This window comes from Lissotriton helveticus, chromosome 9 (assembly GCF_964261635.1).
Source record: "Lissotriton helveticus chromosome 9, aLisHel1.1, whole genome shotgun sequence".
Lineage (NCBI taxonomy): Eukaryota > Metazoa > Chordata > Amphibia > Caudata > Salamandridae > Lissotriton > Lissotriton helveticus.
In genome coordinates this window covers 226,029,844-226,043,339 of record NC_136070.1, presented here as the reverse complement: position 1 = coordinate 226,043,339, position 13,496 = coordinate 226,029,844, and positions in this window count along the sequence as shown.

Below are 13,496 nucleotides of genomic sequence, written 5' to 3'. Positions count from 1 at the left end.
TTATTAGTTAGTATAATAGGTTATTGTTATGACAATGTAATGATGCTGATTCGACGTGGGACACATAATGACTTTAATTGATTCATTTCATGATGAAGTTACTCCTCTGTTGATGACAGTTTTATGCAAATTGAAAAGTCTTTCACGAATAATGTTGAAAATAAATGGTGATCACTGTAATCGAGTTGTGTAACCACAATCTGAAATCATAGTATTGTTATTAAGTAGAGTCAGTACTGGCGCTTGTTTGTTCTACAAAAGTTACTGTGGCCTGCCTGGCTGACATTAATTTGGCCCAACCCCTTGTTGCTATTTGACTTTCTAAATATGGCATTTTCAGAATTGTTACTTAAAATCTAACTTTACCATTTAATCGCATGCGTGCTGCGGTCATTTTTGCGCTGTGCGGCTTTTTTTCAAAAGCCGCGTTACATGACGTGCTCCGCTCGTCATGAGCATGGAAGGGGTTAAGAGGGTTTTAAATTACATTTCTTTAGACACCAAAAATGAATTTTCTGCCTGTTCCGAAACAAAAGTTATAACTTATTAAATGTGTTAAGGGGACCCAGTATCATATGGGCAAGGTAGGGCTCACGGTAGTAAAAACCCTTTTGTGAGATTTTTCACTAGCAGGACATGTAAAACCTAAAAGTAAATTTCCAATTTTTAAATATAAAACACATTACCCTATGGGCCTACCCTAGAGGTGACATATGTATCGAACAGGAAGTTTTAGGTTTGGCAAAAGGTTTATTTTGACGAGTCAATATGGCAGTTTAAGACTGCACAGTGGCTGCAATGGCAGGCCTGAGGCATATATTAAAGGGGTACTTAAGTGGTTGACACAATAAGTGCTGCAGGCCCACTAGTAGCATTTCATTTACTGACCCTGGGTGTATGGTATATAACTTTAATAAGGACTTATAAGTAAATGAAATATGCCATTCACGTGTAAGCCATTATTGCCATGTTTGAGTGAGTGCGCACAAGCACCATAGCACTGGCTAGCAGTGGTAAAGTGCACAGAGTCTAAAGCCAATAAAAATGAATTCCAGCAAAACAGGCAGAGTAAAGGCATAAAGTTTGTGGGAAGACCACCTTAAGGCTGACAGGTCTAACAGCTGATAAATAACTGTTTACAGTGTCCACTGCAAGGCTTTGCGGGGATAAAGAGAAAACAAACTAAAGAACTTCCGACAGGTTCATTGTAAGGGGGCACAATACCAGTCTTTAAACTTGTCTCAGTGCCCAGCATAGATGTATTCCATGCAAGGGCATCTGGCGAGGAGGATGACATTCACCACTTAAGATGGAAAATGAGATATAGACAATAGCAGTCGCTCGATCTCCATGCATGAATATGCAAAATTATGAAGGTTCAGATGAAGGAGCCTGCCTTGTTGCTGAGACAGAAGTTCCTCCCCAAATGATAGCCTGATTAGAGGACAGATGATCACATTCAGGAGTTCTGAATATCACACCTACCTGGCCCAGTCCGGGGCAATGAGGATGACTTTGGCCTGGTCATTCTTGGTCTTCTTCAGAACCCAGGATCAGAGAGTTAGAAGTGAGAATGAATAGAGGAATGTCCTGTTCCCAGCAAGCTGTAATGCATCTCCTAACAAGTAGTTGTTCTGCTGCTCTAGCCACTTCCAGAGACACAAAGATTCCTGGCACAGAGCCTAGGAACCCACTCTGCCCTGCCTGTTGCTGTATAACATTTCAGTACTGTTGTCTATGAGAATCTGCAGCCGCCTCCCCTTGACTGAGAGCAGGAAAGTCTTTAAATCCAAACAAATGGCTTGTAGCTCCAATTGATTGATTTGGAACAGGGGCCTCTGATCTCAAAGTCTCCCAGATGACCCTTCCCCCCCAACCCAGTAGTGATACATCCGTCACCACTGTCAGCTCTGGGTGGGGAAGGGTGAGTGGCCTGCTTTAGAACAAATTGTGATTGGTTTATTTTGTGTAAAACTTTAAATTTGATTTTTATCATATACATATAAGTTGCAATAAGCCAGGATAAATGATTTGGTATTGCTAGAACTGGGGGTCTCTAGTTGGCAGGGGTAGGTACCACTGTCCAAATAGGGACCCTTGCTTCTAGTCAGGGCAAGGAGGAAACCCTCTGAGAAAACCCCTGCTCACCCTCTAGGTAGCTTGGCACGAGCAGTCTAAGCTAACCAGAGGCAATGTGTAAAGTATTTGTACCAACACTCACAGTAACACAGTGAAAACACCACAAACTGACTCCACAACAGTTTAGAAAAATTAAGGTATTTAATCTAAACTACACAAGACCAAAAATGACAAAAATCCAACATACACAGTTCAAGAATATGGTTTCAAAAAGAGTTCTTAAGGTTTGCGATAACGTTCTTTAGGTTGCGATAAAATAATCCACAGATGCGTGAAAAGTTCACAGTTGCGTCACGTTTACTCACAGTACCTTTTAGTTGCAACAAAGTTCCAAAAGCAGAAGCTGGTGCTGTGGAAAACAAGGGATGCGTTGCTCCTGAGACCCTGGGGAGGCGTTTGCGACAGCCCCGCTGCAGCAGCGGGCGTGTTGCGACGAATCCTGTCTGTATGGGGAGCAAGGCCACTTGTATGGATTCCGGTGGGTAGGTTCCGTAGGAAGTTTGTTCTCGCAAAGGCAAGATGCAACCATCTTTGGAGTTGCGACGATCTCCGGGGCAACGATGCGTGGACCAGCGGTGATCTTCTCTCTCGCAGCTCCTCAACGTTATGGTTTCTGCGACGACACTCGCAGCGACGTGATGCGGTCGGCAAGCAAGCAGTGCGGCGATCTCACCCAGCGACGACAGGCTCTGCGACGACACTCGCAGCGATGTTAGACTTTCCCGCACCGGTCTGGTGCATCCCGCAAACGAAGGATGTGACGGCTCTGGCAGCGGCAACAGACGCTGCGACGATCTGGGGTGAATGTATGACATTGTTCTGCATTCTGTCTATCAACTGTTGTTTTTGCATTTGTAACCCCGAGTGGGACGGGCATGCTCAGACGTGAGTCCGGTGCTCTCCACGCCACTGGAGTCAAGCTATCCTGGCTGAAGACGGCTCATAGCGAGAAACCAGTCCTAGGATGCTCGATTCCGGTCCAGGGAAGACATGGCTTGGCAGTTCGGGCTGGACTGTTCCCATGGGGCACAGGGTCAAGGCTGATTTGCATATGGCCATGTCTGTACTGGGGTGGTGTGGTGAGCAAAAAAACAATGGATTTAGGCCCAGATCTCTGTACTGGGGTGAATGTATGACATTGTTCTGCATTCTGTCCATCAACTGTTAATTTTGCGTTTCTTGCAATACTGCTATCTGTGCATGTTGGCATTTTATGTATGAGTGGACTGCATATCTTTTACAAGCAATGTGCATACCCCGCACATTTAGAGTAAGGATGGTAAGGTTCTTGGAGTGGTGTATATTGCGATGTGGGTGTACCATTAGGAAGGGTTTGGTGTGAGTTATGCTGGTCCTGTCCTGCCTGCTCCCTGGATGTGTCATCCTGTAGCTCATGACCATCTTCGGGCTTGTGCTCAGCATATGTGTAGAGAGGGGGTGTAGGAATGCAAACTGGAGTGGGGAAAACGGAACTCCCCAATACAAAGGACATGCTGCAACAGGCAGCACTTCCAAACTGTGTATACTACTAATTATCTAGTTTTAAGTGGGGGCGGGCTGTTGTTGCGACTGCCTGTGCAGGATTTGTGTGGTGGGTGGGATCCTGACTATACTTGTGGTATCATTGGGGCTGTTGCCTATTATGCTGTAAAACGGTCCAACCTGGGCATGAGATACAGCGTATATAGACACATTTTCTTAGAAAAGTTCAGATGAGTGTGTCCGCAGTTTGTGGGGTCAGGATGGGAGGGGTCGCTGACCCGGCTCGCAACGTGTTCGTGTCACTGCTTTCTTCCTCTGAGGTAAATACGTGTGGGTCTTTTTCGTCATCTGTGTCCACCGAGGGTGGACCAATGTATGCTGCTGCTTGTAGGAATTTTCTGCGTTCTGCGATGATTTGTTCCAGGTCGGGGTATCCCATTGGAGAGCTGCAGTGTAAAGGCTCCTCGAGTGCTAGTATATACCGACCAATGTGACACATTCTGCTCTTCGTTCTTTTCTTCTCCCCATTTCTGCCTGAGCATAGCCTCCCACGACCACTTTGAAAGCTTCCCACAACACACACTGAGTTCACAGACCCCGTATTTTCCCAAAAAATACTGCTCTGATCGCTCTCGAAACTTGTCCTGAAAGTCTCGATCTCTAAATAACCATGGGTCCACTCGCAGCGGCAGGACCTGCTACCTCTGTGGGTCCCCCAGGGGGACCTCTACCGGGGCATGATCGGATATACTACTAGCCCCATACTGCGCATCCCGAAACTGCCCCACATGCACACTTTGTGTAAAGAAGTAATCTATTCTGGATCCACTACCCTGTGCAGCCGAAATATGCGTGTACTGCCTGGCCCCCGGATTTCGCACTCTCCATACATCCACCAAACCCATAGCCTCTACAAATACCCACAGCAGTTCAAGGCTCCTGGTCTGTGCAGGCAATTTGGTCCTGTCCAAGTCTTGACACATCACTTCATTCATATCACTCCCCAGCATTAGGATCTTAGGTGGAAGGTCCAATATCAATTTGCTCAACACCAGTAAAGTTTCGGTATGCAACCTGGATGGCACATACACAGAACAAACGTTCAACACACACCCCTCCCAGCTTCCCATCAGCACAACATATCTACCCTAAGTATCCTGCCATATACGGCCCGTAATGTCGGGTACTGACTTCTCCACTAGTAGTGCCACTCCCCTCGAGCCTGAGGCAAACTCTGCAAGCGCTAGGAGCTTATATCCAAATCTATTGAGAGCCAGGTAAGAATTGCCCTTTAAATGCATCTCTTGAAATAGAACAAGGTCTGGCGATTATCTGTGTAGATATTTTAGCACCATTGTCCTCTTAAGTTTGTCATTCAGCCGGTTCATGTTCCATGTCATGGCCCTCAGGTTCGATTTATTCTGTCTAGCCATATCCTGTGCGAAGGCATTGCATCCTATCCACTGTCACCACCCCCACTCCAGCTCACCCCGAGATGGTATCTTCCAGTATATTGTAACTCACATGCCAATGTGTCACATAGACATAGTATCACCACTTTAAACAAAAACCTCCCACCTATCCCAAACTCACTCCCCCTCCCGCCCCTCTCCCCCCTCCCTGCTGACGGACTTTTGAGCTACCCGCCTCCCTAACTTAGCAGAGTGCCTGTCACAACCCCCCCCCCCCCAACCGAGACAACAACAACATTGTGGCATCCATAGCCAACACTTCTGCAGCCCATAAGCCACTCCCCGAGCCCTTCTTTGTACCAAATTGGTAAACAGGCCCTGCATTACCTCAGGTTCTTATCACTCGGCCAAAATCCCAATCCCTTCCCTAGTCAAATATTTACATTTTACACATTTTAAAGGGGTACTCCTGCCATTTCTACCTACCCCAAACAGGATTCACCCGATTCAACTTCAGTCCGGTACTTATCTGATACGCATTTCAACCTTGCATTAATATCCTACGTTTGCTCAGCATGCACACCACCCCTTCTTATCCCACACTCAGTTATTCTGTGTCCTTCCGTAACTCTTTGGAGTGTTTGACACGGGGTTCTCTCTGGCCAAGCTGTTTGTCCTTGCCCGAGTTCCCAACTCATCGCCAGCCATCGAGCAAGTCCCATGCCTCCTCTGGCGAAGAGAGAAAATACGCCTTCCCCTCCATTTCAACTCTCAGCTTCGCCGGAAACAACATAGAGTACTTGATGCCTTTGTCTCGAAGAGCTTTCTTGACCTCCAAGAAACTCTGACGCTGCTGTTGCACTTTCAGTGTAAAATCGGGAAAGAAAGTGATCGTGCTATTTTCAAACTTCGTGGGAGCAGCACTGCATGCCATATGCAAAATAGCATCCTGATGCCAAAAATTAAATACTCTCTATAATAGGCCTTGCAAGAGCTCCGGGTCTCAGTCTCCCACCAGGGATACGGTGAGCTCTTTCAGTTGAGAAGTACTGTGACAGTCCTTTGGGCTGCAGCTGCTTCGTGATGAGGTCTATGACAAAGAGGTCTGGAGCCGGCCCCTCCGCCTGCTCCGGCACCCCCAATATGCGGATATTATGCCGCCTCGCCCTCCCTTCATAGTCATCCAATTGGGTCTCCATCTTCTCTTGCTTAGATTGGAGTAGCTGCACTTGTTTCTTGAGACTAGTAGTATCCGTCCCCAGCACATTAGCGGCCTCCACAACCTCTTTTACCCTAGGATCCATATTTCGAAGGTCTGTACGTATCAACGAGACCTCGATAATGACTGTATCAAGTCGCGATTCTAGGGAAGCACGGACCGCAGTAATGGCAGCCATAATATCTTGCAGCGTAGACTCCGGCACTCTTGCTGGACCAGGAGAGTCATTCGCAGGAGCAGCTTCCGATTCTTCACCCCCCTTGTTCCATGCAAACTTGTCTAACTTTGTTTGGAGGGACGGCTTGCCTCCCTTACCCCCGGCCATTATGACCCCTTTGTCCAGTGCCCACAGCGTCCAGTTCCGAGCGACCTTCCCAACGCCAGCTGCCTGCAGGCCGTGCCCCGCTTCTGCAACTTATCCTCCCACTATGTTGATGAGTCATCCCCTTCTGTCCAGCAGTGCCCACAAGTGGGCCCTCCTCACAGCTTCCACAGTATCTGATCCAGCCCACCTTGCATCCCAGGTCTCTTACCTTCCAGTGCACCTCCTGGAAATCGTAGGTGGTATTTTGCTGGGATCTGATTAGCCATGCCGCAGGAGCAGTCCGCAGAGTCACACACAACCCGCTCCTCGCGGTGCAGTCCTGCAATTAAGCTAGGTTTCTTTATGTTGGTAGTTGTGGGTAACGTCAGTATTACTGTCACCCGGTCTTCAGCGCAAGACCTAATACGTAATTTCGCCATGGGCATTCTCCTTCCAATTGCATAAAGTGCGCCGCGCTCTCCCTTCACCTCGTTCTCACGGGCGGTCTCTATTCGGTTGCCCCAGGTTGTGCTAGTTCTTGGCAACTTCTCTTCTTAATACTTAGGGCCCAGTCACAGATCTGGATTGAATCCATCATCGTTCTTTCGCTCACTTCGCCACCCCAGTTCAGACACAGCTATGGGCAAATCAGCTTTGACCCAGTGCCTCATGGGAACAGTCCAGCCCGAACTGCCAAACCATGTCTTCCCTGGACCTTAAACAGTCATCATGGGACCGGTTTCAGGCTAACAGCCCTTATCAGCCAGGCTAGCTTGAATCCAGTGGCAAAGTGAGCAAGGTACCCACATCTGGGCATACCCTGCCAACTTAGGGCGAACAAAGTAAACACAAGGAGATGATGGATAGAGCGCTGAAACTTTTCAGACTCTCACCCCCAGTCACAGATCTGGGTTGAATCCATCATTGTTCTTTAGCTCACTTCGCCACCCTAGTTCAGACACAGCTACATGCAAATCAGTTTTGACACTGCACATCATGTGAACAGTCCAGCCCGAACTTCCAAGCCATGTCTTCCCTGGACCGGAAACAAGCATCCTGGGACCGGTTTCGTCTAACAGCCCTCATCAACCAGGCTAACTTGAATCCAGTAGCAAAGTGAGCAAGGGACCCACGTCTGGGCAGACCCTGACAACTTAGGGCGAACAAAGTGAACACAAGGAGATGTTGGATGGAGCAATAAAAGTTTTCAGACACTCACCCCCAGTCAAGATCTCTGTTAAATCCATCATTGTTCTTTAGCTCACTTCACCACCCCAGTTCAGACACAGCTATATGCAAATCAGATTTGACCCTGTGCCTCATGGGAACAGTCCAGCCCAAACTAAGCCATGTCTTCTTTTTGCATTTGTCACCCTGAGTGGGATGGGTATGCCCAGACGTGGGTCCCGTGCTCTCCATGCCACTGGAGTCAAGCTCTCCTGGCTGATTAGGGGTGAAACCCCAAAACTGGTCCTAGGAAGCTTGTTTCCAGTCCAGGGAGGACCTGGCCTGGCAGTTCTGGCTGGACTGTTCCCAGCAGGGTCAAGACGGATTTGCATATGGCTGGGTCCAAACTGGAATGGCATGGTGAGCAACAAAATGATGGATTTAGGCCCAGATATCTGTACTGGGGTGAATGTATGACATTGTTCTGCATTCTGTCCATTAATTATTCTTTATGGGGTGGAAGTAGTCCCAGTATACAAGAAGGGTGATAAAAATGAACATGCAAACTACCGGCCCATCAGTCTTTTACAGATATTTCACAAAAAGTGTTCTGCAGGCACTTGCTAGTGTGGCTCTAGGAGTGGGGAAGGGAAAACCAGATCTTGTCTGCCATACAGGCTGGATTTAGAGAGAACACGAGCATCACTGACCAACTGGTTAGGTTTCTAATGATCTTATGGAAATATGTGGTTACTAGGCAAGAACACCTTTATGTAGTGTTCGTGGACCTACGTGCTGCATTTGGCTTCAACTCTAGAGAAAAAATGTGGGCAGCACTGGAGAAGCTAGGGGTCCCAAGTTACTTACCACACTTAATAACTAAACTCCATAAGAACAATTATACCCAAATATGATGGGGACGCAACGGTGAACTCACAGAGCGTATAATGGTGAGTAGAGGGGTGCAGCAAGGGTGTGTATTGGCACTAACACTGTTCACCCAATACAAAATGGGTTAACTGAGTCCTTGGCTGACTATAATGGGGATCCTTCTAAGCTGGCTAATAACTTAGTTGCGTCTTTGCCATTTGCTGGTAACACATTACATTTATCCAAAACTCTGATGGGGCTTCAAAATCTACTGGATCGGTTCCTAGCAATCTGTGAGGAATTTGATCTGGAGGTACACGTCAATAAGACTACATTTATGGCGTTTAACCCTCTTAAGTCCTTTACAGGTAACGTTAAAGTAGGAGATACTTTTCTGGAGCACGTTAAGCAATTTGATTACCTGCGGGTAAGGTTCACAAACACACTATTGTGGCTTCCGTAAATCTCCAAAGCCGACTTACACTCCAGTATGTAAGTTCTGCTCTGGCCCAAAAATTAAAAGCATCTACTAGGCCAGTTGGTCGGTTATTGACGTCTACTGAGCTAAAGGAGTTGGAGCTATGCTTTATGGAGCCGAGATCTGGGGATTAAGCAACCTAAGAGTCACTGAAAAAAAACAGAGATTATTTTTATTCTTGATTTCCCCGGAATTTGCCCTGATCCCCATCATGGTTGGACCCCGGGCTTAATAATATAGTGCATGTAGCAAAATTCAGACCCCGAGTCTACTGGAGTCTGGTTTAACAACTCACTGCTCCCTATGAGACAATAATTTCTTGAGGTGATTGCACTCAATACTAGAGGGGGTGTACCATGGTTTACATATGCCAAGTCATAGTTTCATAGACTCAGTACGAGTGACCTATGGTCCAATCCACTTTCCATCTGTAAAAACAGCCTATGCCTTAAGAAGAGGTATTGGCAGTACTTCAGTGGTCTATGGTTGCATTGCAGTATTGTTGGGGAGCTAACAGGAAGGTTTTTGAATTTTAGAGACAAATTGTATTGTGAAGAATTTCTGAACCAAATTGAACCCCCTCAGGCGAAATCCCTATACTTTCGATTCAGATATGGTATTTTGCCAGTTAACACTTTCTGCTCCAGATGGAATGCCCATAATACTCCCTCTAATTGTCCTTCCTGTGATGTCTGCTCTGGAATGGAAGAGCATTTCCTACTTTTTGTCCCAGATATACAAATTTAAGGGAAACTTGGCTGATTCTGATATGTTTTATTCTATCTGCAGGACATTTAAGGGCTACAATCAGGATTCTTAGAAGCGACAATACTAGATGGTTAATCTTTGCCCCGTCTAACTACCTGCTATATGTATGGTGGCTAGGATGCAAGAATGTACGGCTCCTCACCAGAGATTGAAATTGTTACTCCTTGATATTGATCTGCTTTTATGTTTTAAAGTTACTCTTATTTTAGCATTATTGCTGTAGACAATGTAGAACTTTAGAGATTGTGTATCCATTAGTGATTGGGACTGTTGTTTCCTTAGAAACTAATTGAGACAAGTGGGAATTACAAGTACCCAATTGCACTTTAGTTTTTCAGATGAATTGTATTTTGTGATGATTTTTAAATTGGTCTTAATGTGGAGAATTATTAATAGAAATGTAGATGAGACATTTTCTAGCGGGGGCTTTCGCTTTCTAATCACTGAACAGTGGTGAATGTGTGCTATGTTCTCCATGCCTTAGGGTTAGTACTTTATGCACGTACATTGGTGACGTGTATGATTTTAAGACAATGTATATTGTATATGGTTTTCAATTTAAACCACATAAAGTTACTACTACTACGAGTAATAACCATAGTAGGTAATGCAATCAAACCACGTTTCATTCCCTCCGAACACTGTGGACTAATACATTAAAAAAAGGATGGACATTTTCATGCAGTGTGTTTCACAGCTTCTAATGAACAAGCATTGGCATAGCAAATAGGTCTCGCCTTTGGGACCTTATAAGTATTTAATTATGCAGCATAATATCCTTGGTGCAACAACATCAACTGTTGCATGGCTAAAGACTTATACGGTCCCAAAGGCGAGACCTATTGGCTATGCCAATGCTTGTTTTGCTTTCTTTTCTGCTCTCACCATCACAGTATTTACTGTTCCCAAGTTTAAGGGCAACAAGAATGTTACAAAATAATATATACACCTCGCAAGTAGGGCTAGGCAAATCTAACTCACCCACAGCAATGAAGGCGATTTTTTAAAACCAAAATTCACTGTTTGGCAAAATATGAGTCGATGCATCTTCTAATTAAATAAATAAAGACATATGTTGAGTGTGAGTTGGGACCAATTCACTCAAAATAACACTGATAAAATGGTCACATAACTAATGTGGATTTCTTTTTTTAAAAAGCAACTCTGGAATTCAAGGAAAACAATGTACAAGTATAAATTCACAGATAATCCATTTTTTCTAGCTTTTAGACGTTTTTTCAATTGTTATTTAAAGATGATTTAAAAAAAATAATCCTGCAGCCCAATTTACAAGCCATGAGTGCATGAAATTAAAATGCTATGCACGAGAAGCGGCAAACAGAATAGTTGCTATGCTACATTTTGGTGCTGCTACAATAAATGTATTATAGTTTACAACCCACAAACACTACAGAGTGTCTCATTCTGCTTCACTGCCATCTTGACTGGCAGGATAAACATGTGATCAAACATATAGGAGGAAACTTTGGGAAACAAAAATAAACTGCACGGTTCAAGTCAGACACTGTTGTCGTTGTACATAAGAATAGCGTATTGCAGTTTACATGATAATCTTTTTCAGTTTTTTAGAGATACACGATGATGATTCGACATTATGAACACAGTCTTCATGAAAATACGAAACTCAAGCCTATCCTTAAATGCTCTTTTCATTGTTTCAGTATTGTCTTGCACTTAAAGCTTGGCAATGCCTGACCCCATCACGGCTTCCCTGAATACAAGAACTGCTTCAGAAGCTCATGCCAATAAAATGAGGCTACGTCATAAAATAAACGTGCCACTGGTAATTTCTACGTCATGAATGGCTCTTACATTTTTTGCAGCTACCCATCACTACGCCTAAGTTCCGTAAATACAGTCCTTGTTCCTTATTGTCTTCTAAAACATTGCTATGAATGGTTTCTTTGTCCCCTAACGCCCATCATATGCGATCAAATACATTTTGCAACAAAAGACCACAAGTTAAGGTATTCAATCTTGTAGTCTGAGACATATGACACTCAATAATCATGGACCACATGGCCACTTCTGCGTCAAGGAAGAAACATGGTATTGAAATGGACACCGTTTAGACATCGGCTTGTGGAGAGGGAGGAATGGTACAAAGTTTTAGAAAAATCGTGAAATTCACACAGGTTTTGAGCTGGGAAGAGAAAGGCACTTGGGACTCACTTGCAGTATTTAAAGAAGCCCCCCCCCGTCACCTTTTGTTTTGTCTGTGCATAGATAACTAACTACATGAATGAATAAGGGACAGAGGCGCAACTAGAGTCAAATTTCGGGAGGGGCTAAGAAAAGATTTCGGGGGGGGGGGGCCTGATTCTTCAAGCAAAAGGCAGAGTGGTGCTGCAGGGGCTCTAAGCAGTGGGGAGGGGGGACATCAAAGTCTCATTAACAAGTAAAAGGTCTTTAAAAGACCTGTGAAGTACTCGGTGCGGCTGTGTGTGTGCCCGGGAAGCGGTCTCATCCCAGGCTGCCACACACAACGGCGGGGGCTGAAGCCCTTTGAGTCCAATGGTCATTGCATGCTTGATAAGGGATATGGGACACGTCAAATTAACTTGGAGAACAATTTTCCATACTATGTTACCAAACACTGGGTGAAAAATTAGTAGTTCGCCCAAATCCAAGAACGCCTACAGCGCAATCACAGAAATGCTTAACTTTAATAAATAAATACAAAATTCACACATTTATGTTACTCTGCCAACTTTACAGGAAACTGAATTTACAATGAAGCACACAGGAATCCGTGTACATTTTTCATTCAACACAAAATCGACAGTGGACATAAATAAACCAAAAGCGAGAGGCATGTGGAACATGCAAAGCCTCCCAACTTCCTTCACAGAATGCTGACGCGGCAGGACTTTCATGTCCACCAGCTGAAAGTGGGGCATTCTTCCTTTCCATAATTCATGCAGGCAGAAGACTGTCATGGTGCTGTACAGTACTCTGTCAGTTACTCTTGCTTCCAGTTCATCTCATGAGTTGATGTGTGGCCCGGGGGCTGGCATTACAAATCACACTACTGTGAAAAATGAACCCGCCAGTTTCATCATTGTAGACAAACGCGTGATTGTGTTAGCATGGTTTCAAAGCTCAAACGGCTATGCACGTTTAAAACAAGCATTGGCCGATTGGCCGTGAAAGTGACACGGCTGTGCGAAGCACAGGTAACTAAGGAAAAAAATGGCAAAAGAGAAAGCAGGGGTGCATGCACACCGGCAAAGATGCGAGTAGTGCGCGCGCAGCAGCGCCAAAAGTGAAAGTGATCATGCTGCAGATGGCGCATCGGGCGCTGAAAGCTGGCAGCTGTGCACGTTCACGCTCGCGTGAACGCAAGCTTTAGGCCAGCAAAAGCCGGCGGGTAGCACTCTGAAAATCCACTTACTAAAAGTCAAGCAAGCAGCGCATGCGCTGCTCTAGGCTCGACCTAAAAATCATTGTCCCAACCCTGAGAGTTTGCCTATGCTATAAGTGTTAATGTGCATTCAGTTATAATCACTGTCTCTTTTTTGCCAGAGCTTCTGCTTCACATTTAGCAAATCTATTGGAACATTCATTTTTTTTTGTTCACTCCAAACACACGTTCTTCTAAATTCGGAAAACGCATTTGTGAAAGTACCATTAGCA